The 26895-nt window shown below is 51.5% G+C and overlaps 1 protein-coding gene across 7 annotated transcripts in view; it reads right to left on the bottom strand.

Annotated features, from left to right (window-relative positions):
• CTIF (cap binding complex dependent translation initiation factor) overlaps window positions 1-7698 on the bottom strand; it is a 282695-nt gene extending 274997 nt beyond the window's left edge. For 6 of the 7 annotated variants that reach the window (XM_077899773.1, XM_077899775.1, XM_077899779.1 and 3 more), the window contains exon 1: window positions 7518-7698. The gene's annotated coding sequence lies outside the window, so the exon portion shown is untranslated. Of the gene's footprint in view, window positions 1-6580; window positions 6728-7517 lie in introns of those variants that run through there. The other variant, XM_077899774.1, reaches the window with a different exon arrangement.
• Window positions 7699-26895: the final 19197 nt, after the last annotated feature.

The following is a 26895-nucleotide window of genomic DNA, read 5'->3' as shown; positions in this document are numbered from 1 at the left end:
TGGAGCTCACGAGGTCCTCCTTGTCGCCCTGACCTCAGGTGACCTGCTCTGGCAACCAGAGGTGCACACCTGGGTAAAGGCTGCCATCCACCCTATCCGTGAGGCCAGAAACCTAGGAATCACTGGGACTTCTTTATTCCTCCAAGCTAAGCAATCACTGCAGCCTTTGGTCCCCAAATGTTTATACTACGTAGCCTTGCTTCCATCCCCCTACACACAGCCCTGGCTCCAGGCCTCATCCCTGGATACGGGATGGAACCTGTCATTGCTTCCTTGGCCCAGCGACCCCTTGGCTCTCTGGGTCACATTCCCTTCTGACCCACAGCAGCGTGCCTCAGCTCTGCTCAACTCCCCATCCTCCACGCTCCACCTGCGGTCTCAAAGCCAAGGTCCTCGGCCAGGCTCATAAAACCCTGCGGATCCGTGCCCTATCTGCCTCTCCAGCTCTGAACTTGACCTTCCTGCCACTGTCTCTCGCTATGCCCAGACAGCCTCAGGTCTCCCCTCTTAAGCACATGCTGTTCCTTCCTGCTTCCATCTCCTCTCCTGACGAACTGCTTTTTATCCATTTGCTTTTGGCTTCTGTGCGGTCTCCTTTAGGAAGCCCTCCCTGATCTCTGAGGCTAGAACGGGTGCCTCTTGACCAAGCTGCTGTATTTCTCAACCACTGTGCTCAGAACCCAACTTCCCCTTTATAGACTTTTGGGCCATTTCCCCAATTGAAAACCTATCCTAGGCCCTCCATGACTGCAGACCCACTCCCAAAGTCACCTCTTTCACAAAATCAACCCAACTGGCCTCTGTCCCCATATTGCTGCTCTGACAACTGTCTCCCATACTTTATCCATCCCAGCCCTGACTAAGTTAGTCAGCACTTGGGTCTGACTCTGTGCTGGATCTGAGCTAACGGTTGGCATAAAAAGTTCTAAAAAATTGGATGCGCTCCACTCGCCAAACTGTAACGACGGTGTGACACCATGAACCACCCCAATCCTACGCACTGGATTTGAAGTCTGAAGACCTGGGTTCAGATCCCCACTCTACTTCTTCCTGGTGACTTGGGCACGTCAGTAACCTCGGAGGCTCAGTCTCCTTGTGTGCAGAAAGGGAATAATGCTGACAGCCTTGCATGGTTATGGTCAAAAGCAGATGAGATCACTGGTGTGAATTACTCTGCAAACCGTAAACCCAGATCAAGTGTAGTCCCCAGTGCCAACCAACCTCCATCCAACTCCACTACCGTCACCAGTAGTTTTTATATTTACTGAGTTAGGCAGGAATCAAATGAAAGCTTTGGGTCCTCTTCCTAAAAAAATATGTGCACACCTAACAGCTTTGCAAACACTTTCAGGAGGTTGCAGAGGACCCTGCCATCAGAAGGGGAAGCCAAAGACCAAACCTAAGTGTACTGGGAAGCCCCCCAGGCATACCACCTCTCACAAATCTATGCCCTCGGCTGGGTTCCTGGATGCCAGAGACAAAACGTAAGGCAGGGAAGGGTAGTCTCAAGGGAAAAGCATCTTAAGACTAAGAGGTGAATTCCAGAACCAGAGGAAAGCAGAGAGGAGAGAGTAGCATTCTTGCTCTTTGGGAAGTGAGAATCCCACACTTTCTTCAGAAAGCATCACAGTATTGGAAAAGGAAGGTTGAGCAGGCATGGAAATCTGGACTTTCTAGTCCCAACTCTGCCAAGGGCTCCCGGTGACTCTGGGCAAGTCATTTCATCTCGATTGGCCTCTGGCTCTTCACACAGAGATCAGCTCTGGGTGCATCTGTTTCCCCGCACACCACCCCCCCCATCCTGAACCACAGCTTTGGCCCGGGTTTAATTCAGAAACAAGAGGCAGATGTCGACAGTCGGCGTGCTGATAACTGAGGGAAAAGGCCACCATCACAGCACTGCTCTGCAGTAAACTGTGTACAGCAGGAGGCTGGACAGCAGAAAAGCGGGACGAGTAAAACAACTGAGCCCAGGTGACTAGGTTGGCAGTGAGGCCAAGAGGTGGACGATCCCCCAAAAGAACATCGGGGGAAGCTGCCACATTATCGGGAAAGCTATGTAGCAATGCCATCACATTTGGAAAAATCCCAGAAGCTGCGATTCGCCCGTCTGTTTGAACCTCCTGTTCTCTCTCTAGGCTTGGGATTCTCTCTCCATCCTCCCTACTGCTCCCTCCTTCATCATCAGAATGGCAAACAATGGAACCTCAAGACAAGGGTACTGGACTCCCAAGCTGATACGAAACTGAGACGACAGTGTCGGGGGCCCAGGAGTGAGTTTGGGAATGAACAGATAAAAAGCAGACCCACAGCAAAACATCCCGACCCACCTGTACGACAGAAACTATTAAACCCAGGCAGGGCCTGAGTGAGACCTTGGCCAGAGCCGCAGCCTATGGCTGAAGAGAGCCTGCCAGGGCCGCGGGTAGCCCAGCAGAGCTGGGGCAGAACCAGGGAGAAAAAAACGTGTCAGCTCCTCACTGCTCTGCGGAGTACCCCACTGGTTGACTTCCAGGTCGCTTCCCTCCCGCTGCCTAACTTCCACGGAAGGACATACCTGCAGACACACCTGGGAGGGTGTGAACCAACCGCCCCAGGTCCATGCTAACAAGGGTCGAAGGCTGTTCTTCCTCTGCCTTTGCTCTAGGATAGGAACTGGCATCACACATCCTTCCCACCAACATGTGTGAAGTTGACTAAGGCTCAGGGTGAGTGCTCTATAGTATTTATGATTTGTTCTCTCCTGTAGGCTGTGAATCATCCATTTTACTGCATTATAACGTAGCTATTTCTACTCTACTATCTTGGTGTGCCCCCAAACAGAGTAGAGTAGCTAGCCTAAGGTAGGTGTTCAATAAACATATGCTGGATTTAAAATCTTAACGTTTATCTCCACAGCTAGAATACGCTTTTGGCAGGCAGGGATCGTGTGTTCAATTTTCTTTGCACACGCTTCCAAGACACAGAAACATGTAGGTGCCCAAAACATAATCGTGACTGATTAGTTGGTCAAACATAATACACCCTCTAGGCTCAGGCTGAGCAACCTTCCTGTACATGAACTCTGAAAAATACATTTGGGCATGTGGGAGCTCTCTGCTCTTTCAGGGCTTCTCTATCCCCAGAGAAGCAGGGGGCAGGGGTATCACCTGGGATGGTTTCTCAGAGATCTACACTTTTTTTTTTTTTAAGATTTTATTTATTTGGGATCCCTGGGTGGCTCAGCAGTTGACTGTCTGCCTTTATCGCGGGGGGTGATCCTGGAGACCCAGGATCGAGTCCCACTTCGGGCTCCCTGCATGGAGCCTGCTTCTCCCTCTGCCTGTGTCTCTGCTTCTCTCTCTCTGTCTCTCTGGGTCTCTCACAAATAAATAAATAAAATCTTTTTAAAAAAATGTATTTATTTATTTGAGAGACAGAGAGCGAGCACAAGTAGGGGGAGAAGCAGAGGGAAAAGCAGGCTCTGTCAGAGCAAGGAGGCCAATGATGGGGGCTAGACCCTGGGAATCATGACCTGAGCTCAAGGCAGATGCTTAACCGACTGAGCCACCCAGGCGCCCTAGGGATCTACACTTCATTTATTTTTTTTTTAAAGATTTTATTTATGGGATCCCTGGGTGGCGCAGCGGTTTGGCGCCTGCCTTTGGCCCAGGGTGCGATCCTGGAGACCCGGGATCGAATCCCACGTCGGGCTCCCGGTGCATGGAGCCTGCTTCTTCCTCTGCCTGTGTCTCTGCCTCTCTCTCTCTCTGTGACTATCATAAATTAAATTAAAAAAATATTTTATTTATGTATTCATGAGACACACAGAGAAAGAGGCAGAGACACAGGCAGAGGGAGAAGCAGGCTTCCTGCGGGGAGCCCGATGTGGGACTCGATCCCAAGACCCCATCCCCAGACTCAGGACCACAACCTGAACCGAAAGCAGACGCTCAACCACTGAGCCACCCAGGTGCCCCCAGGGATCTATACTTTAAAGCAATGGTTTTGAAACCAGTAAGGACACTGAATCCACGAGCACACTCACACGAACACAGGCATGTGTTGCATAAACATAGATGCCATAGGGATTTATTATGCGCAGGTATGATTCTGGGATAGCGGACGTATCAAAGCTGATAACCACTTACCATTAGCAAATTATCAGATAAGTAATAATAACAGCAGTGCAGACTTCTGTTCTTTAATGGCTCTTCTCATTAGAACTGGTAGCAAATCAAAAATGTTTTGACGAAGGATAAATACCAGTATAATTTACCCCCTCCCTCAGGTTCAGTACTTCTGGGGGCACCAAGACCTACTCTCAAAAAAAAAAACCGAAACGGGCACCTGGGTGGCTCAGAGGTTAAGCATCTGTCTTTGGCTCAGGGCATGATTTCTGGGTCCTGGGATAGAGGTAGGCATCCCCCACCCCTCCCTGCAGGGAGCCTGCTTCTCCCTCTGCCTGTGTCTCTGTCTCTCTCCGTGTGTCTCTCACGAATAAATAAATAAAATCTTAAAAACAAAACAACCACCCAAACACATGCACACAGGCCAATGCTTAAGATTAAAAGCTATAGGCCTGGAGGAGAAATCATAGGACTTCAGAAAGGAGGAACGGAGGCCTTCACCCCAGCCCCCCACCCCCAGAGACCTTGGGCAAACCCTGGCACTATTTGAGTCTCCCTGTGCTGGTCTGTAAAATGGGGTTAGTAACCCCCTACCTCACCTCACAGGACCCTCTTAATCAATGTGATGATTCAAAGTGGGGGTAGAGGGTGGGAGAACACCCGGCCAAGTCATACAAACATAGTATTATCATTGAAATCTGTTAATCACCGGTGACACTGTACCCCAGAACGCGTTACAAAATTACTGCCTACCAGCTGCATTATCTAGGACGGACACCTGACAGCAGAGGAGAGGATCTGTGTGTAAACCGAGTCCCCTTACAAATAGTCAAAGGGAGTTTCCTCCGGCAACGAGCGCGTCCTGCAGGGCCGCGCAGCTGGGGTGGTTGGTTTGCTGGGTGCCGTCTGCTCCCCTAACTGGGCTCTCTGGGACGCCTGGCGACTTCCTCGCGGCCGAGCCTGCTCCAGGCCGGGCTCCCGAGGTTCGCAGGCCGGAGCCCGCGCTGGGCAGCAGGAGCAGGAACCGGCCCCGACAGCCCGCGGCCCCTCCCGGGCTCCGGCGGCCCCTTCCTCTCTCCTCCGGCTCCCGCGGCGGGGCTCGTGCTGTGTCACCTTCGCCCACCCGAGGCTGCAGCCGCCTCGGGGCCCGCAGCTCCAGGCTTCCCGGCGCGCGCCCGCCCTGGGCTCGGGGCGGGACCCCAGGCCGCACGCACCGCGGCGAAGGCGGCCTAGGACGGCGGGGGTGGGGACAGCGGGGGGGGGGGGGGGGCAGGCGGGGGGCAGCGGGGGGGCAGCCTGGGGGCAGCAGGGGGGCAGGCTGGGGGGCAGGTGGGGAGCAGCCAGAGGGGGAGCAGCGGGGGGGGGGGGCAGGCGGGGGGCAGCTGGGGAGGGGGCAGGCGGGGGGGGCAGCGGGGGGGGCAGCCTGGGGGCAGGCGGGGGGCGGGGGGGCAGGCGGGGGGCAGGTGGGGAGCAGCCAGAGGGGGGGCAGCCGGGGGGCAGGCGGGGGGCAGCCGGGGGGGGGTGCAGGCGGGGAGCAGCCGGGGAGCCGGGGAGCAGCCGGAGGGGGGACAGCCGGGGGGCAGGTGGGGAGCAGCCGGGGGGCAGCCGGGGGGGGGGGTGCAGGCGGGGAGCAGCCGGAGGGGGGGCAGCCGGGGGGCAGGTGGGGAGCAGCCGGGGGGGGCAGCCGGGGGGGGGGTGCAGGCGGGGAGCAGCCGGGGAGCAGCCGGAGGGGGGGCAGCCGGGGAGCAGCCGGGGGGCAGCCGGGGGGGGGGCAGGCGGGGCCTGGCGGGCCGCGCGCGGGGTCTCCGGGACCAAGACCTGGAAGCGGGTGCGCAGGGCGCGCTGGTCCTCCCCAGGGTCCCCGCGGCAGCGGCGGGCGCCGGACAAGGGTCCACCCGAGCGCGTCGCCGGGGTGGGGGGCGGCGACAGCGCGCGCCCAGGGCCCCTCCCGGCCCGGCGGGACCCGCACCCCGCCTCGCCGAGGAGGCCGCGGGCCGCCGGGTCAGGGGGCGTCGGGGCCGCGGAGGGAGGCCGGGCGCGTGGCGCGGGACCCCGTCGCCGACCCGGGCGCCCGCCGCTGCAGGGGCTCCCCGGCCGCACAGCGCAGCACCCCCGGGCCGGGTCACCCCGAGTCGCGCTGGTCGGGCCCCCGCGCCGCCCCCCGCGCACGGCGCACACACGGGGGGGGCGACGCCTCGCTCCTCGGGCGGGGACACTGCGGCCTCCCGCAGCCGCCCCCCGCGGCCAGCCGCGCCCTCCCCGCTCACACCGGCGGCGACCGCAGCCCCGGGAACTCGAGGACCCGAGGCGCGGCTCCGAGCTCCGAGCGTCTCCGGGCCAGTGTCCGCGCGTCCCCAGCTCGCGGCCGCGGTCCCCGGGACGCCTCCCCCTGGCGGCCGGGTCCTCGGCCCACCCGCCCCTGCGCCCCCGCCCCACGCCCCCCGCCCCACGCCCGCGTCCCGCGCTGTCACCTGCTCCTCGTCCAGAAGAGCCGGGGCCGGAGCCCACCCCGCGGCCGCCCGCCACTGGCCGCCGCGAGCCTGTCTGCTTGGGCCCCGCTCCGCCGGGCCGGCCTGTTCCCCGGGCCCGATTCCGCCGCGGCGACGGGGATCCTAATAGGAAGCCGGCAGCCACCTCCGCGGGCGAGGCCCGAGGCTGCGACCGCAGGGACCCGCCGACCCGGGGTCCTGCCGCGCCGTCCCCGCGCCCCCGCGGCCCGGAGCGAGGGTGCCGCCCGCCTGGACCGCGGACATCCCCGCGCACTCCCGCCGCCGCCACAGACGCGATCGGTCGCCGCGGGGAGGGAGGGAGGGACGCAGGGGGGAGGGGCGCCGGGGACCGTGTCCCGGGTCCGTCCGGAGCCGCCGGCGCAGCGTCCCGGGAGGCCCGGGGCGGCCGCCCAGGGCCGCGCTCCCTACCTCGGCGCGGCGCGGTCGGAACAGCGGCAAGTTCGGCCGCGGCTGGAGCCCCCGCCTGATGCAGCCCGTGCGGGCCGCGACACAAAAGGGAGAGCGCCCGCGCCCGCGCTCCGCCGCCCCCCGCCCCGGCCCGGAGCCCGGCACATGACAGCGGCTGCACCGCGCGGCTCCGACGCGACTCGGGCTCCAGCCGTGCGCCCCGGGAGCTGCCCCTTCCCGGGAGCCCCGAGGCCACGGCTGCGCGCCGGGCCGGGAGCCCTGCGGGGGAACGCGGCGAACCTGGGGGGGGGGGGACCCTGGAGTGCGACCCGCCCCCGGGAGGGCGCCGCAGGAGGGGCGCGGGGCGCGGGGCGGGGGGGCTGATTGTCGGCGGCGGCTCCCCGGGACTCATCCCTAAGCACGCGCACGTCACGCAGCCTCCCGGCGGTCCCCGATCGACCCGCAGGCTGCGCGGACTCCAGGAGGGGGGCGGGCGCGGGGGGATGCTCACCTCGGGCTCCTCCGGCCGCCGCTCCGGGTCCGAGGCGGGGTGGGGGAAGGGGGCAGGGAAGGGGAAGGGAGGGAGGAGGCTCCGGGACCGACTCCTGCCGCGAGTTCCGCGCGTCCCGGCTGCGGAGGGGACCGGGCGCCCCAGCGCAGACCCAGCCGCGAGGGGAGGAGGGAGGGAGGGGAGGGAGACAGGGAGGGAGGGAGGGGCGGGCGGGGGGGAGGGAGTAGAGGAAGGAAAAAAAAAAACCCGATCCCTGCTCTGACACAGGGAAAGAGAATGTAGGCGAGTGACGTCCGGGCCCCGCCCTCCCCTCCGGCCACGTGCGAGGACCCGAAAGGAGTAGGGCGGCGCGAGGCCTGCCGGGAGGTGTAGTCCGCCTTTCTTCCCGGGGACGGCGGGCCCGGGAGAGCGCGGACCGCGGGGGCGCGGGGGGCACCTCGGCCCCGCACAGCTGGGGGCTCGGGCGCGCTCCGGCTTGCGAGGGAAACGCTCGCTTTCCTTCCGGGGAGGCTCCAAGGACGAAGACTTCCGTGCCCAAAGTGCAAAGTCTGCCCTAATGGCAGGTAAAAGGAAGCTCTGCGTGCTCCCGGGCGGGCGTCTGAGCCGCGTTATTAATGCCGCATTGAATGCCAACGTCTGTGACTGAGATGTGTGTGTCACGGTTAACAGTTGAACGTCTCTGAGGTTTGGACAGGGAGGCCTTCCTTCCTGAGAAACACAGGATGCTGTACCCCCCTCCAAGCAAGGGTGGCCGCAGTACAGACCCATTTATGGACACACAGGACTTTTGATGAGCACTTTCCACAGATGGGGCACGTCCGGGAATGCCGAGACAAGCAAGACCCTTAGTCCCTCCTGGAGCTCAAAGTCTAGGGTGAGGACTACAGGCAATGAAAGGATAGGGAGTGAGACAACACGTCACACAGGGATGAGCAGAAAGTTCTAAGGGACCCTTGGCAGGAGCAGCCAACCAGGATGGAGGGCGGATGCAGGGCAGGAGGAGGCTTTCTGGAGGAGGTGGCACTTGACCTAAGGATTACTAAGACTTTTAACGAAGCCGAAGGAAGGGGTAGGCATCTGACTAAGACTCTAGGGGAGACAGAAAAAGGCAATTCTGAAAGTCCCAGCAGTTTGACAAGGCGGGGGCAAGGGGGGGAGCTGGGGCGGGGGCAGACTGATGGGAGAGTTTGAGGTGGGGGGAACAAGAATGGAGGGTGGGTGTAGAGGGCAGAAAGAGCCTGGGATGGCTTCTCACTAGAGGTGAGGCTTTAAGTAGGCCTTGAAAGGAGGGGTGGGATTTTGAGTAGAGAGCCTATCTTCCAGGCTTGCGACTCAGCATGAGCCAAACTATGGAAAGAAAGCAAAGCTCATCCACAGCGACACCCTGCAGAGCAGCTCATTTGATCCTTGTAGCAAAGGGCATGGGGACATGTCATCCCCTCCCCTCTAGGGGAAGACAGCAGGTCCACAGCTGCACTTTGGCACGGAGTGGAGGAGGCATAGGAAGCGAGCTGTCTGGGTGCCAGGTCTGGTCCCCCCACCAAAGGAACATGTTTAAGCATACCTGACTTCCCGCTGGTTTGTCCCTCTTAGCATTTATGCCTCATTGGTTCAAGCAGCGTCTTATTTTTTTATGCTTTAACATCTGGATGATTTCCTAGGTTTGTGAAAACATGCGATAGTACTGGAGTCCATCCACTCAGCAAATTCCCATTTGCCTACCTTTTTCGTCAATGCTGTTTTGCACGATGTGTGCTATGCATGCCACCTGCACAGAAACAAGAATGGAATGATCTGGGTCTTGGTTTTGCTTTTGCTTTATTTTTTTTTTTTTTAAGATTTCATTTATTTATTCATGAGAGACAGATAGAGGCAGAGACACAGGCAGAGAGAGAAGCAGGCTCTATGCAGGAAGCCTGAGGCGGAAGTCGATCCCGGGTCTCCAGGATCAGGCCCTAGGCCGAAGGTGGCGCTAAACCACTGAACCACCCGGGCTGCCCTTGCTTTTGCTTTAAATCACACCCCCAGAGGTGACAAGAGGCTGAGCAATGTGCAGAATGCAAAACATCCGCGGAGAGTACACACCTCTGTTTGGGGAGAGTGCCTGGGATGAGAGGGCCAGCCGGGACAGCGCGCAGACGGGAAGTCAGCTTGACCCCTGGGCATGGCACTTCCTGGCACTGTGACCTTGGACAGCTTCCCTCACTTCTACAGGGTGACCTTGGATAGTTGACTCAACAACCATTCTTGGCCTTGTGATAACGTCTTTAGGCTTGCTCTGCCACATAGCAAGTATTCCGTGACAGTGGATTCCTTCCCTGATCCCAAAGTCTTTCTGAGCCAGGAGAGGGATTCTTGAATTTTTCTTTCTGTGAAGTTGCCAGCAGAGCTGGTGCCGCCCAGAGGATTCTTGGGGTGGGGGTGGGCTGGGGGTGACTCATCTTCATGTGTGAAATAAGTTAGGTTTGTCTTCAAGGAACCTTCGGCTCTAGTTTCCCCCTGCCACAGGCCCAGCTCTGAGAGGGAGGCCCTGTGGGACCCTCAGAACAAAGTTTCCCAAAATGGGAGGCCCAGGGCCCCCAGGGTCTTCATCTGGTGTCCTTCTGTCTCTGTAGTTGATCTTAAGCCCAACCTGCAGCCTTGGGTCCGAGCTGCTGCTGGGTGCAGAGGTAACAAACTGGCACCAGAATGGGTTTAATTGTGGCAGATCTGAGTGCCAAGAATTGCCTTTGTTTGACTTGTCACCACAGAGGCTAGAAATTGAAAGTCAGAATGATTCTCTCTGTGTTAAGCAGCTGCTTTTCCTAATTCACATGTGCCGAAGATAATAGCAAAAAGAAATACTCTCCTTTCTTCTTCCTTCTACTTCTGCCTGCCTTCCAGCCTTCCCTCCATCAGTCAATACATTTATATATGTATGTATGTATATATTTTTAAGATTTTATTTATTTATTCATGAGAGACACACACACAGAGAGAGAGAGAGAGAGGCAGAGACACAGGCAGAGGGAGAAGCAGGCTCCCTGTGGGGACCCTGGGGTCACGATGACCTGAGCCAAAGGCAGACGCTCAACCATTGAGCCACCCAGGTGCCCCAGCCAATATATTTATTGAAGACCGGATGGGAGCCCACCAGAGTGGGTGGGGGTAAGAGGTTACCTGCCTTTAGGAGCTGAGGAGACCAGGCTGGCACCAGTGTGATATGAGGGAAAATGATGAAATGCCACACTATGTGAGGGGGACTTTTATATATATTGAGGGAAAATGATGAAATGCCACACTATGTGAGGGGGACTTTTATATTTATATATATATATATATATATATATTTATTTTTTATTGGTGTTCAATTTGCCAACATATAGCATAACACCCAGTGCTCATCCCATCAAGTGTCCCCCTCAGTGCCTGTCACCCAGTCACCCCCACCCCCTGCCCACCTCCCCTTCCACCACCCCTAGTTCGTTTCCCAGAGTTAGGAGTCTCTCATGTTCTGTCTCCCTTTCTGATATTTCCCACTCATTTTTTTCTCCTTTTCCCTTTATTCCCTTTCACTATTTTTTATATTCCCTAAATGAATGAGACCATATAATGTTTGTCCTTCTCCGATTGACTTACTTCACTCAGCATAATACCCTCCAGTTCCATCCACGTCGAAGCAAATGGTGGGTATTTGTCGTTTCTAATGGCTGAGGAATATTCCATTGTATACATAGACTGCATCTGCTTTATCCATTCATCTTTCAATGGACACTGAGGCTCCTTCCACAGTTTGGCTATTGTGGACATTGCTGCTAGAAACATCGGGGTGCAGGTGTCCCGGCGTTTCATTGCATCTGTATCTTTGGGGAAAATCCCCAGCAGTACAATTGCTGGGTCGTAGGGCAGATCTATTTTGAACTCTTCGAGGAACCTCCACACAGTTTTCCAGAGTGGCTGCACCAGTTCACATTCCCACCAACAGTGCAGGAGTGTTCGAGGGGGACTTTTTTGTAAGTGAGCAAAGGCTTCCTAGTAGGTTGGCATGGTCAGAGAAGGCTCCTGGGAGGAAAATGGGCATGGCAGGAGGACATCAGTGGCCAAAATCCCTGTTGTGTAGCATTGGCCTGGGAGGCGTTGCAGAAAAAACTAGAAACTAGAGTGGGTTTGTCCTGTGTCAGTCTGGTGGCCACTGGCCGGCAGAAGGAGGGAAGTTACCCAACTGGTGTCTACACTCTGTTACTGTGGTGTTGGCCTGGAGAGATAATGGCTTGATAGAACCAGGTTATATTTCACCCATGCCTCATCTCAGCTTCCACCTCACAACCCCAAAGACCAACATCTGAAAGGCAGATGGAAATTGATCCTCTAGGGCTGAAGTCGGTGGTGGAGGAAAGCTATCACTAGAGAACAATTGAGCTTGTATAAGGCCAAAGCTCAATAAGAAATAAACCAAGGGGTGTTTATTGGGAACGTGCTATGCATAAGGCACTGCAAGGACCATGCAGAACTAAGTGTGTGAGAGTAGGTTCCAGGTCCCACCTGACCCTATGCTGCTGTGTGACATTTCCCCTTCCCCCCTCCCCTAGTTTCCACACCTGTAACATGGAAGGCTGGACTCTACAATCTCAGAGACTATTTCCAAACCTGAAGTTATCCCTTTGAGAAATTGACAATCCGACTGGTAAAAGTCACCATAAAGTCCAGCAGCCAAAAGGATGAATTTGAGGCTGTTGAATTCCAGCAGAGCAGGAGGGGTTTGTAGTATCCATCAAACAAAGCCCTGAAACCCATGAGGGAACCTAAGACAAGTAGATCTTGTTTCACAAGATTCAAGGACAGTAAATAAAGCCTATGAGTCATCAGGCATATCTTCAAGTCCCTCAGAGTTCAAGGTCAGACCTCACAGGTCAGTAGCATGAGCTTCTTATCCACCTGATGTCCTTGTCCACGATGAGGACCTGGGCCAAGGTATGGCCCTGCATCTCTGCGAGAAACAAGTTTCACCATCAGGTTACACTCTGGAAAAACCATGCCCTAGGCACCTGAGAGGAGCAGCCAGGCCTATTGGATCAAAGGCACATACCTGATCCAGGGGACTGCAGGCCATTGGCCAGGCCAGGGCTAAAGTGGCCCAGGCTCTGGGGATGAACTGAGCCAATCAGATTCCCTCTTGCAGGGATCTGCAGGAAGAGGCTGGACGAGTTTTGCTCATTAGGTGAAGGCTTATCATTGAGTTTGGTTGGGTTCCCTTCTTTTCCCCCACTTGTGGCCTTGGTGGGACAGGTGCAAGATGATAGGGTTGGTTGGTGGAGTGAAGAAGAGGGAGACACATGTCAAGCATAACCTCAGTCTTGATTTTCTGGTTCTCGGTCTACTATACCTCTCTCAGATTCCTGATCGTCTCTGTAGCCTTATACTAATTCCCTTTCATTTGTGCCAGGTTGAGCGGGTTTCTAATCTTCATAATCTAAAGACCCACATCTAGAACAGCCCGAGAGACAGGACCTGCAAAGAGAGGAGTTACAGCCATTAAGATCCCTGAACTGGGAATTCTCCCTCCTAAAGATGCCTTTGCCTTTTCTATCTGGGATGTCTCTGTCTCCAGCTAGTTTATAATTCCTGTCTCCTAAACTTTATTCTGTAGATGTGCTGCTGAAGCGAGCACTCCTAAACTTTATTCTAAACAGTCTGCAGAATAATTTGGTCATGAGCCTTCCACAGTCTCTAAGTTCCCCTTCCCTTCATGGCCAATATATTAATGAGTAATTACTATTTGCCAGGCAACAAGAAGGATATTGTCTCATTTCTTTTTTTTTTTTAAGATTTTATTTATTTATTCATGAGAGACAGAGAGAGAGAGAGAGAGAAACACAGGCAGAGGGAGAAGCAGGCTCCATGCAGGGAACCCGACGTGGGACTTGATTCCGGGATCACACCCTGGGCTGGAGGCAGACGCTAAACTGCTGAGCCACCCAGGGATCCCCTGTCTCATTTCTTCAATTGCAACTTTTAGAGTAGAAGGAATGGAGGAGGGGGGTGATATAATTTGCCCCAGGGCACACCGCCAGCAGGTGAGTGGTGGTCCAGGCAGGGCTGTGGACCTCGGAGCCCAGGAGCGTAACCACACCTCCACCTTCTCTAAGTCCCTAGGGAGCACCTATTCTCCAGTTGTAGGAAACATTGTTCTTCCTCAATGGTGCATTTATCATGAGGTGTGCTTTTCTTTTAAACTGAGACTTCAGAGATGTGTGCGCGTTTGTTTGTATAGATCTGATGCCCCAAATGATTCTATGCCATTGAGCAATGATCTTTGTTCATATACCTCACCAGTCAAAAAATACTTTTTGATCTATAATTTATGTTTGTCAGTTAGCTAGCTAACTATTCTACTGACAAAAATAGACACTTTCAATGGTAGTCTAAGGATGAAATAAAAGCATGTTTAACATTCTATAAGTTTAATGTGCACAGTGCGATCATTTTTAAAATAAGTATGCAATTTTAATTCCAGTACAGTTAACATATAGTGTTATATTAATTTCAGATGTACAACATAGTGATTCAACACTTCTATACATTGCTTAATGCTCGTCATGATAGGTGTGCTCTTAATCCTCTTTACCTATTTCACCCATTCCCCCCACCCACTTCCCCATAAAAATGAAATAAATATTTTCAGGAAATGTAAACATTTTTATGAATTGGGATGCCTGACGGTCTCCGTGGTTAAGCATCTCCCTTCAGCTCAGGTCGTGATCCCGGGATCTCTCCCTCTCTCTCTCTGTGTTTCTCATGAATAAATAAATAAAATCTTAAAAAAAAAAAAAAGCTTTACAAAATTTTAAGAATTAATGATTCAAAAGTCTGTTTACTCTTAGGGAAGATTTTTTTTGTATTTTTTGTATTTATTTATTTATTTAAAAGATCTATTTATTTATTTGAAAGAGAGCAAGAGCATATATGTGCAGTTTGGGGGAGGGGTAGAGGGAGAGAAAATCTCCAGCTGATTCCCCATTGAGCTGGGAGCCCAGTTTGGAGGCTTGATCTCATGACCCTGAGACCATGACCTGAGCCAAAACTAAGAGTTAAACTCTCAACTGACTGAGCCACCCAAGCGTCCTGTTTCTGCCCGTATTTAATATAAAAGTGAATACCAATAAATGTCACAACACTTTCTTCTGGCACCCCAGTGGCTCATTTTGGGACACATACCGTATTTTGGATTTTGAATGTTTGTCATGTTTCCCAATTTGTTAGTAAAAAAAAAAAAAAAATGATTGCAGGAAATAATGAAAATGCAGTCCACTAAACCCGAATTCCTTCCTCGACTTATTTACTACCCCAGTAGTTTTTATTTTTTTGTATTTTTTTTGGAATTTTAAACAATTGATCTACTATGTATAATAGTTGAGACAACACTGCTTATACATCTTCACATCCAGCTTTTACTACTTAATAGAATTAAAACCACACATTTTCTGCGTTATTAAAAGTCTCTTTAGACACTATTTGAAAAATAACTTCAATGGCGTTGTTTTGTTTTGTTTTACCCAAGTGTTTACAAAGTGCCTTTAATGATCGTGCTCTATGTCAGATACCGTGGATGGCAAGCATATAATACGCAATAATGTGTATTACGCTGGGCTTACAGTTTCCCACAGTTTAGTTCAAAACTAAACAGAAGACATGTTTTAAGCAGAAATGGTAGTATGGTTTTAAAACCTGAGACACGCCAGATCCACGATACAGACGGTGCGGACCGCTCAGGGAAGGGCATGTCTTGAGAGCCAGAGTGTTGGGGGGCTTTGTGATGTGGGACCTGTGTCGGGCTTGGAGGTCCGTGTGAGTGCGATGTGCACCGGCAGGGGTGGAAGGGCCGACAGCACAGGGTTCGTGAATGGAAATGGACAAGCAGAGGATGGACGTCAGCGAAGGGAAGGAGGCCGAAGGTCCAGAAGTTAGTAAGGAAGAGCTGGTTTGAGCCCGGCCTCCGGACGAACCGGGGTTCAGATGTCGTGGCCACCTTTTATAACCCGTGACAGAGTGGACAACTACAGTCTCTGAGCTTCCAAGCCCTTGACAGAATGGGGAAATAATAGTGCCCCCCTTGGGGCCTTGTTATGAGGATTGGGTGAGATCATGTATATGAAGCACTTTGTGCATCAGAGTGGGGGCGGGGGAGCTCAATGAAGTTTAAGTTTTATTCTTGAGTTATTATTGGCATTTGTGTTGTTAAACTGGGGATAGGCTACAAGGCTGTGTGGGATTTGGGAGGAAAATCTGATCAATTTATTCTGTGCCCCACAGGAGTCCTGTTAGGTTCTGTTTTTGAGTGGAGGGTGCCCCAGACCCTGGGTTTTGTTCTGGCTTGAGCCACCCCCCTCCCCCTTCATCTTCCCTGTCGGCAAAGCCTGGGGAGTCCTCTGGGTGCCCTAGAAGCCGACATTCCATTCCTCTCTCACCCATGTGGAGATACAAATCTTCACACACACACACACACACACACACTTCTTTTTTCTGTTCTGACAATACTGATTATCAAATTTGTTTATACTCCACTCTTTTCAGAAAGGTTTTGAGACAGCTTTTTAAATTATAAAATATACCTAATATATGAAAATAGGAGTTTACATAAAAGGCACTTTATGAGATGATTATCCCTTTTACAAAAAGAGTAACCACAGTGTCTTTAAATAGCAGCTCATCAGGTACATTCCACATCCGATCTCATTGACATATTGTGCTCTGCCAGAAACTTTTCTGGAATGCACCACCTATAGTTAATCAATGTGGTTCACAGCATTATTGCCCATGACCACCTTCCCAGGAATTGACTGATGTTGATCAAGTTTGAGTATAAGAAGCCCTTGATTTATTTTGTTCCATCTTAAGCCAGAATAGGGGTTCTGCTAAATTTTTAAAAGAATTTCTATACAGTCTAAAATGGGCAGAGTTCAACAGTGGACTTGGATCCAGTCTAGAGATCACTGAACTGCCAGTGCATCAGGGAAGGCTGCTTGGAGGAGGTGGCGGAGGAGGTTTTCAGAAAAACAAGGCAAGATGCCATTTGACACTGAATTGGTGACCATCCCGCGGGAAGGGAGCCATATGGGGAGATGTTGGAGCTGCCCTTCTCCCTGCAGGGCCAGCAGGTCTGGAACCTCAGATGGGCCACAGAAGAGAGAGGAGCAGACTGGGGACGGTTGGCCTGTCCCCTACCCTAAAAAACAATTTTGATCTGACATACAGATAAGATGCGGAATGTTCGCTTTCTGCTATACTTTATTTCAGGCCTTATCAAACATACCCTTTCAGTGGGCATGTTGCCATGACAACCTTATACTCACTGGAGGGCATCAGTAATTGGTAGAAAATGGCATTAATTCAGTGGGGTTTTTTTTTTCTGGGAGGAGTTTCAGTTTTAGACTACTTACAGGACTCAAATATAATCTTTTTGCCTGAGCAGACTAATAATCACCTTGTAATTTAATTACTAAGTCAGCACCAATGAACTCTTCTTTGGCTCTCAATTGAGTTGTAATTTTCAAATCCCAGCTTCCTGGGCAGGGCCTCACTCTGGAAGCTGTAGTTATCCAGATGCAGGTCTTGACCTATGCTGTGCTTTATGAAGCCATTGGGCCGTGGAATTAGCTCCCAGGATCCTTGAGAAATGCAGGCAGGCTCTGAGTGGTCCACCTGTCAGCTATGGCAGGCATTCATTTCCAGCAGAGGACATTCCAGGTTGTCCTCACTGTGGTTTCTCCATTCCCTACTTTCTCCTTCCACTTGACATACTAACATTTCCTAGGTATAGAAACCCCCAAGGTGGGGCACCTGGTGGCTCAGCAGTTGAGCGTCTGCCTTGGGCTCAGATTGTGATCCTGGGGTCCTGGGATCAAGTCCCACATTGGGCTACCCACAGAAAGCCTGCTTCTCCCTCTGCCTGTGTCTCTGCCTCTCTCTGTGTCTCTCATGAATAAATAAATAAAATCTTTAAAAAGAGGAGAAGAAAGAAAGAAAGAAAGAAAGAAAGAAAGAAAGAAAGAAAGAAAGAAAGAAAGAGAAAGAAAGAAAGAAAGAAAGAAAGAAAGAAAGAAAGAAAGAAAGAAAGAAAGAAAAGAAAAGAAAAGAAACTCCCAGGTTTGGAATTACGGTTTTTTTCCTTTTTTTTTTTTTTAATTTTAAAAAAATTGTAGTAAAATGCCTATGGTAAAATTTGCTATCTTAACTAGTTTTATATCTAAAATTCAGTGGCACTAAGTACATTCACATTGTTGTGTTACCACTATCCATCCACAGAACTTTGTACCCATTAAATAAGAGCCCCTCATTCCCTCTTCCCCCAGCCTCTGGTAACATCTGATGGATGTTAGGTGGTCATAGTTATCATTTGAAGAAAATGGCCTATCTAATCCCATCATTTATTTATTTAAGCAGACTCCCCACAGAGCAGGGAGCCCAATGTGGGGCTCAATCCCAGGACCCTGAGACCATGACCTTGAGCTGAAGACAGACACCCAACCACTGAGCCACCCAGTTGGTGGCTAATCCCATCATTTAATAACACTTCTATGAATAACAATGAAAATAGATGAAATTAATTGAGCACATCGCATGTGGTTGACACTCATATCTTATATTAGGGCTCTCCAGGGAAACAGAACCAATAGGATGTATGTGTGTGTGTGTGTGTGCATATATACATGTGTATGTATATATATATGTGTATATATGTGCGCACACATGTGTATACACACACACATAGGGAGAGAGAGAGGAACTGGCTTACACAATATGGAGACTGAGAAGTCCCAGGATCTGTCATCTGCACGCTGGAGACCCAGGAAACCCAGTGGTATAATTCACTCCAAGTCTGAAAGCCTGAGAAGCAGGAGCACTGATGTCCAAGGGCAGGAGAAGATGGATGGTCCTGCTCTAGCAGAGACAGAATTGACCCCTCCTCTGCTTTTTATTCTATGCGAGCCCTTAGCAGATTGGATGAGACTTTCCCATACTGGTGAGGATGATTTTTACTCAGTCCACTGAATTAAATGCTACTCTCTTCTGAGACGCCCTCACAGACACTCCCAGAAACGATGTCTTATCGGCTTTCTGGGCACTCCTTAGCTGAGTCGAGTTGACATGTAAAATGAACCATCACAGCCGTCTAGGTTAGTTACCTCGTTTGATTCTTACACTAGTTCTATCATTCCCATTTTATAGATGAGGAAACTGAGACGTGGAGAGTTTATGTAACTGGTGGTTTGCCCAAAGCCATTTAAGCAAGTCATTATTACAGACCACTAACAGTGGACACTGAAGGAGGCGATAGGATTCCTTAACACGGAACAAGATCTGTTTCTGGATGGACAGGATGACCCCTAGTATTGCAGTCCTTTTCTTATGTTTCTAAAAATTTGGTGCTGTTCCTGGTGATGACAACAAACAACAATGAAGACAACAATGATAATAAATGTGAAAGAGAAAAAAAGGAATTGAATATAACCAAATGTTCAGCTGTAATCTCCATATGTAAAAAAAATCCTCAATATTTGAACAGTTCATATTCATAGAACTAAATTAGAGGGTGATTATTCATATAATGGAATTATTTGCTTTATAGAAGGATTCACTGAATTATCCTATTCTGTGATGAGCTTCCCCCATTCACTTAAAACAGGAATTAATTTATAACAATGTGATGTATATATAGCTCCCTCAGAACACAACTATTGCACAGCATGAAGCCAAATCAAGTCGCTAAAATGATTTTGATTACTGGATAATGATAGTGGGGAATATTTGCTCACTACAGCATTTGAGGATTCCAAATACAAAAGGATTTGTAGACTCAACTATTAAACCACTATCTTTAATCTTGGTGAAATTATGAAGGACCAGAGACATGCCAAAAGACATTTGGTGGATTATTAAGCAAATGGTTTGCAAGCACCCACCACAAGAAGGAATCACTTGAAGAGTCCTTAACAAGATGTGAATAACAAGGCAAGACAAACTGGAATCTTTTCTTGGATTGCTAAAGCTAATAGGGAGCTAGAATAGGAGAGCGCCATGGGTTTGCTTTGCATTTGGCGTTTCTCTTCTGACCTTCTCATGAAAAAAGAAGCAGAAATATCAATGGAAAATAACACACGGCTAGATGAGCAGTTACTAGTGGCTTTTTGGCTGAAATGACACATTGTGTGTTGGTAGAAGATGTCTGTCCAGGTAACCAGCAGTCAGCAGGTACTTCCCCACTCTATCAGTGAGGAATTGCACTCAGCTGTGAATGACAGAGACCCAAATTACAGTAGCTTCAGAAATGATAGGGGTTTTTCTTGCACATTAAAAAAAAAAAAAAAAAGTTGGTAAGCAGCTTTGGAAGACAGTTTGACAGCTTCTTCCAGAACTAAACATAACCTTCCCATGTGATCCAGCGATCATGCTCCTTGGTATTTACCCAAAGGAACTGAAAACTTAGGTCCACACAAAAACCTTCACATGGATGTTTATAGCAGCTTTATTCATAATTGGGAGAACTTGGAAGCCACCGAGATGTCCTTCAGTAGGTGACTGGATAAATAAACTGGTCCATCCAGGCAGTGGATTATCATTCAAGTGCCAAAGTGGAATGAGTTATCAGGCCACAGAAAGATGTGGAGAGACCTTAGATATTGCTATATGAAAAAAAAAAAACTGGGTAAGGCTGGATGATTCCAACTATAAGACATTCTGGAAAAGGCAAAACGACAGCAAAACGGTACAAAGATCAATGGTTGGAACGCCGTGTAGGGGCAAGAAGGAGGGATGAGTAAACGTAGCACAGGGGGTTTTTAGGTGGTGAAACTACTCTGTATGATGCAGTAATGGTGGATACAAGTCATTATTGAAACCTATAGAATGTCCAACATCAAGAGTGAACTTAATGTGAACTGTGGGTTTTAGTTAGTAATACCATATCAGTATCCGCTCATCAACTCTAATAAATGTACCCCCCTAACGAAAGATGTTAATAATAAGGTAACGGTGAGGGAGGGGGCAGGCAGATACGGGAACTCTATACTTCCTCCTTGATTCTTCTGTAAATCCCCAAACTGCTCAAAAAGTAAAGTCTATTCATTCTTAAGAAGAAAAAGGCAAGACTAAGAAACTAACAAACAAAACTGCCCAGAGCTAGGCAGTGTCGTGCTGGAGCGGTGGCTCCGTGTTTACCAGAGCCCTCGCTCTGCCCCTCTCTTCCCTCTGCCTTCCCTGGGGCGCGGCTTCCATCCCAAAGTTGGGTCACGGTCACAAAATGGTGACTTGAGCTCTAGCCACCTGAGAACCACCTAACAGTGGAGGAAGGGCAGGAAGGGCACAGGGACGCCGGTTCTCTGCCAAGGCAGTCCCCTTAAGAAGAGGTCCCAGAGAAGAGAAGAATGGACTTAATATTAGATAATACAGTGGAATTATGGTTGATCTTGTTAGGTATGGTACCAGTCTTGTGGTTAAGTTAGAAAAGGAAGTATTTCTTGGAGAGATAGACATGCTGAGGTATCTATGGGTGAAAATCATAAAACCTCTGGGCTTTGCTTTAAAAGAATGTAGGAGCACCTGGGGGGTTCAGCCCCTCTTCGGGCTCCATGCTGAGTGTGGGGCCTGCTTGAGATTCTCTATCTCTCTCTCTCTCTCCCCCTGCCCTCCCGCACACCCCTCCACTTGCTCCCACTCTCTCTAAGAAAAAAAACTAATCTGGGAAGAGAAAGAAGACACGAGAGCTGGAAAGATAGATGAAATAGGACTAGTGAAAGGTTGATGGCTATGAACCGTGTGCAGGGAATGTGGCGGTTCTCATGCTCTTTTCTCTGCTTTTGTGGATGTTTGTGTTTGTTACTATAAAAAGCGAGGACAGTATATATATATTTCTGTCTACATTGCATTGGCTGCCCTGATTTGCAAGAGAGCCTGGGAAATGGATTTTAACCCGGGCATTTGTCGCAGCCAACATACAGAGCCCTGCTGGGGAGGAAGAAGGGGAGCGTGGACACTTTGTGGGCCACCAGCACTCTCGGCCACATCCACTCACGGTAAACCCATTGAACAACTGCTATTGTTGTTCGAAGGCAGGGCCTTCAAATCAGATGGCTTCCTGGTCACAGAGCCACCCACGGAGTCCGTCTGGGTGGGTTCCTTGCTCTTCCCTCCTGCTGTTGTCAGGATACTCCGTGGATTAGACCCGCCAGGACTCCTAATCGGATCCTCATCCTTACTACCTGGAATGTTCCTTCCTGAGCCATTGCTTATTTTTTTCGCCTTCTATCCCCCCAATCACGGAGTCTCTACTTCCCATCCTTGAGGACTCAGCTCACTAGCTGTGTTCCGAAGAAGCCATTACCAGACTGCCTCTGCTGGGCCCCAGAGTGGGTTCAAGGCCCTCCTGGGTTCCCACGTCTCTTGTGTTCACCTCGCTATAGTGCCCAGACCCTGAATTGTAGTTGTTGTTTTTTAAGATTTTATTTATTTATTCCTGAGAGACACAGAGAGAGGCAGAGACACAGGCAGAGGGAGAAGCAGGCTCCCTGCGGGAAGCCCCATGTGGGACTCCATCCCGGGACCCCAGGGTCACGCCCTGAGCCAAAGGGAGATGCTCAACCGCTGAGTCCCCCGGGCGTCCCCATACCCTGAATTGTGACATCAAATCTTAGGCATCTCCTTCCACCGTTAGACTATGAAGCGTGCCTCCTTTGCTCCTCCTGTGCCTATGCAGGCATCTGCTGCGCAGGGCAGAGGAGCCCCCGGGACTGCAGGCCCCAGCCTCGGAGCGGCAGGAGCACCAATAACACAACTAGCCTTCCCCCGACATGTGATGCACCACACACCAACTCCACACATGACTTCCGTTAGCGTCCTCATCACGAGGCGAGTGTGCTATCCCACTTTATACAGGAGGCAAGCAAGGCTTGGAGCGGTTATGTTAGCCTGTGAGGTATCCATGCGGCGGAGCCTGGGTTTGGACTCAGGACTGTCTCCTCCAGAGGGGAGCACACCTCCCTGCTGAGCTGCTCCCTGCCCCTCACTCCTGCAGGGTCCGCGTGGGTGCAGCCCCCACCCCCCGCCCCGGGGTGTGACACTGCCAAGTGCAGGGTCTCAGACCTGAGGCCAACTAGTCTGTTGGTTCCTCCTCCTCCCTTGGGCTCTGCTTCTTGAAGGAAAGGCAACAAACCAAGGAGGCATGCATCCCATGCAGGTCTCGCTCTGAGGCACCTGTGTTGGACACACGAGCAGTGGGGAAAAGGCCGCAGTGGCTAGCTGGTCGCTCACTGTCTCGCGCCCTCCCATCTTCAGCCTAGTGGGCTGTTTCTTGCCCCTGCTTCTTGTGCTCTGGTTTGCGTGGTTTCCTCCGCCTACAATGCCATCCCCACTCCACTTCCAGCCCTCTGTTCATCTTTCACCCAGTTGTCTTCCTCTAGGACATCTGGGTGGGTTCCTTGCTCTGGGCTCCCTTAAATACCCTGTTCATAGCAGGTATTTGAACCCTATATTGCGGTTGTGACATTGCTTTCCATTGATCTTCCCTGGTACCCCTGCCCCTCAGCCCTAAGACTTAAACAAGTCTTAAGGCCACATGTTTGCTTTATTCTCCTTTGTAGGCTCAGCACCTGCATCATGTTGCCAGAAGGTATGTAGCTGCTCAACACATGGTGATATTTCTTTTTAATTTATGTATGTATTTATTTGAGAGAGAGAGAGGGAGGGGCAGAGGCAGAAGGAGAGAATCTCAAGCAGACTCCGTGCTGAGCATGGAGGGGCTCAATGTGGGGCTCAACCTCACGACCCTGAGATCATGATCTGAGCCAAAACCAAGAGTTGGATGCTTAACTGACAGCACCACCCAGGTGCCCCATATAAATGATGATACTTCACTTTTATCTAGCACTTACCAGGCACCAGGCAGCATGCTGAGAGCATTACCTGCGTTAATGTCATTCCATTTTCACAATAACTCAAGGACCAAGGCCCTAATATTAGGTCCATTTTACAGATGAGGAAACCGAGCCTTGAAAAAGTTAAATTATTTGCCCACAGTAACCCGAATAGTGTAAGTTCTAGAACTAGGACTCAATAACCTGCAGGCATTATGACTCCATCCTCTGAAACATTACAAGGATACTCCTTCCTCCAAATACTCGTGGAATTTCAAAACAAATGCTGTTCACGAGCTACATGTGCATGTTCAAAAATTAAACATCTTCCAGTGGTGAAACAAAAGGGAGTGAAATCAGGCCCAGAGGTTCAGACTTGGAAACAAGGAAATGTCTTCTCTTTCAATCCGGAAAGATTCATTGCACTGGACTTACTGTGAGCGCCACAATAATGTGTTAATAGCTGCGGGGAAGCACAGCTCGGGTTGTGGATGGTGTGTTCCTGGCTCCTGGGGCCTTGCCACGTGGGCTGGAGAGACACAGCGGCGCAGCAGAGACCACAGCCTGAGGCAGGCAGAGCCTGGGGAGCGGGGTGGGCAGTCAAGATGCTGAGAGAAGACCCAGGGGGCCCGGGGTGGGCGGCGGGTGGAAAGGGGACCACAGAGCACATAGTGGTCTTGGATGAGGGCACAGCCCTCTGGATTTTTCTTTTCCCTCTTTCTTTCTTTCTTTCTTTCTTTCTTTCTTTCTTTCTTTCTTTCTTTCTTCTTTCTTTCTTTCTTTCTCTTTCTTTTTTTTTTTTTTTTTTCAGTATTTTACTTATTCATTCATGAGAGACACAGAGAGAGAGGCAGAGACACAGGCAGAGGGAGAAGCAGGCTCCATGCAGGGAGCCCAATGCAGGACTCCATCCCAGGACCCCAGGTCACACCCTGAATCGAAGGCAGACGCTCCACCTCGGAGCCCCCTGGGTGCCCCCTTCCTGGATCTTCTATAGGTCTTGTCCAAAGCTCCCACAAAGATGGCCTGGACGGTGCCTCCGTGGGTCCTGCATTTCTGCATCAGGGCCCTCCCTCTTCATATCTACAGCTAAGAATGGAAGTCGGGGCTCTCCAACCGGGCCCAGGCAGGAAGAGAAGCTATTCTCCAGGCCCTAAAGAGCCACCTCTGTTGCCCATGTCCCCGTGACCTTCTGCGGTGTTTGGAGAAAGGTGGCTACGTGAGTGTCCCCATAATGGAGCTTTGAGGGCTGCTGGCTTTTGAAAACCCTCACCTCTCCATTCTCTCCCTGGGGAAGCCAGGGGATAATTGGGTATTATGTGCGGCCTCCAAGACACAGGGCCCTTTTAGCACGCTCGTCCCCTGGGAGCGGCCGTGTTTGTGCCGGCTGCAGTGTTCCCTGGCCCGGCGAAGGAGGAGGGCAGGCCCAGTGCTGCCTTTGCAGAGCTGGGAATCGTGCCTGGGTGTGGGGACTGTGGTAACATCCACAGCGATGCAGAGCTGGTGACCACGGAGGCCGCGATGACGGCCTCAGAGTGTAACCATAGCCGGACACGACTCCCCTGGTCCTTTGCTGGAGGCGGTGCGCAGAGCCAAGCTGGCGCTGGCGCCACCACCTCCTCTTGCGAAGTGGAGCGAACCTGAGCTCGGCTTCTCCCCGCTGGCTACCTGGCTCCGGTCCTCCTCCCTGCGACATGCAGCTCCCTCGTCTTCCGCCCGCCCCTCCTTTCTCAGGAGCTCTGCTGGGGAGGAGCACGGTCACCCGCGTGTGTAGCCAAAGAAAGAGTTTTGAGACGGAATCAGGGGGCAGAGGTTCTCAGTTTGGCTTGGCTGCCATCAGGCTTTGGCAAGCCTTGGGCAAGCCTTGGGCAAGTCACATGCCCCGTCTCTGGTTGAGCCTCCTCATGGGGGGAGGGCAGGGGGCCCACTGAGGACCATGGATCCTCAACTGTGGTTATACACTGGAGCCGTCTAGGGTGGCTTAAAAAAAAAATCAATGTCCAAATAAAATCTTTAAAAGAAAAAAGGGGGGGGTGCGCCTGAGGAGCTTAACGGTTGAACATCTGCCTTTAGCTCAGGGAGTGCTCCTAGGGTCCTGGTATCGAGTCCCGCATCGGGCTCCCTGCATGGAGCCTGCTTTTCCCTCTGCCTGTGTCTCTGCCTCTCTCTGTGTTTCTCATGAATAAATAAATAAAATCTTTAAAAAAATACATCAACGTCTGAGAGCTCCTGCACATCAACGTATTTGGGGGCCAAGCTAAGGCATCTGTGTATTTTAAAAGCCCCTGAGGGGCTCTAAAGTGAGGCCAGGCTAGGGAACCTCTGATTTGGTGACTTCTAAGATAGTGATTATAAATGATGCTTACAGATCCCTGGATTAGCCTGATCAGTAATACTGGTATTTTGTGTCTTATTCCTGATGTTGGAATTAAAATACCGATTTCTTTTGTATGCCTAGAGAAAGGTGGTATCATTTTTATGATGGGGCTTTTTAGACATCCGAGAAGTGTGGTGTTCACAGAGTGGCCCTTTCAGAGCGGCTGTGACTACCATCTGCCTCGAATTCCCAGTTAGGGGGCAAGAGAGGCATCAGGCATGTTCTGCAAGGGCCGGGGCTCCCCAAGCAAGGAAGATGAGGCCAAACCCCAGGCGAGGGAGGCCTCCTGCAAACATCTCCAGTCACTCAATGTTAAGTAGCAGGCGACTCTCCTAGCATTTGACTGAGGAAGAGAGCAGGCGGGGTTCGAGGGTGAATGTGTGGTAGACGGACATAGGTTCAGGGTGTGACTCCTTTCCCGGGTGTGCTGGCCACGGGAGGCGCCGCTGCAGCAGCTCTAAGCACTGGAAGGAAGGTCCTTATACCTCAGAACTGCGAACTCTAGAAGGCCCTGGAAGGGGTATTAGGATGGCACCAAAGAGACCTTCTGTTCGTGTCTGTAATGTCTGGCTCTGGGTCTAGGCTCCTATAAAGTTACCTCTGGCTTTTTTCCTTATTGTTTCCTAATTAAATACATACCCCCAGGGGGCTCGGTCGGTGAAGGGTCTGCAGCTTCAGCTCCAGTCATGATCTCAGGGTCCTGGGATTGAGCCCCATATCGGGCTCCCTGCTCAGCGAGGTGTCTGCTTCTCCCTCTCCCTCTGCAGCTCCCTCTGCTTATGCTAGTTCTCTCTCTCTCTCTCTCTCTCTCTTTCTCTTTGTCAAATAAATAAATAAAATGTAAAAAAAAATAGACATCCAAGGAACTCGTATACTTGCCTGCCTGGTGAGCTGTGGGGGCACATACATGTGTCCTCCGAGGCCCTTAGCTAGTTCTTTTATTGTTTTTTGTGGATTTCTCTCCTTCCCTGGTGGGATTATCAGTTCTGTAAGAGCATGAATCTTATCTATTGCTTTGCAGGTACTAATCACTGCTGAGTCCAGGGGTGGGCACACGGTGATGTTTGCTACATGCTTATTTATGGACTTTCCTATAGCTCCCAGATGGGAATCCATA

The sequence above is a fragment of the Canis aureus genome, chromosome 6, assembly GCF_053574225.1.
Source record: "Canis aureus isolate CA01 chromosome 6, VMU_Caureus_v.1.0, whole genome shotgun sequence".
Classification (NCBI taxonomy): domain Eukaryota; kingdom Metazoa; phylum Chordata; class Mammalia; order Carnivora; family Canidae; genus Canis; species Canis aureus.
This window is presented reverse-complemented; position numbering and strand designations above follow the sequence as displayed.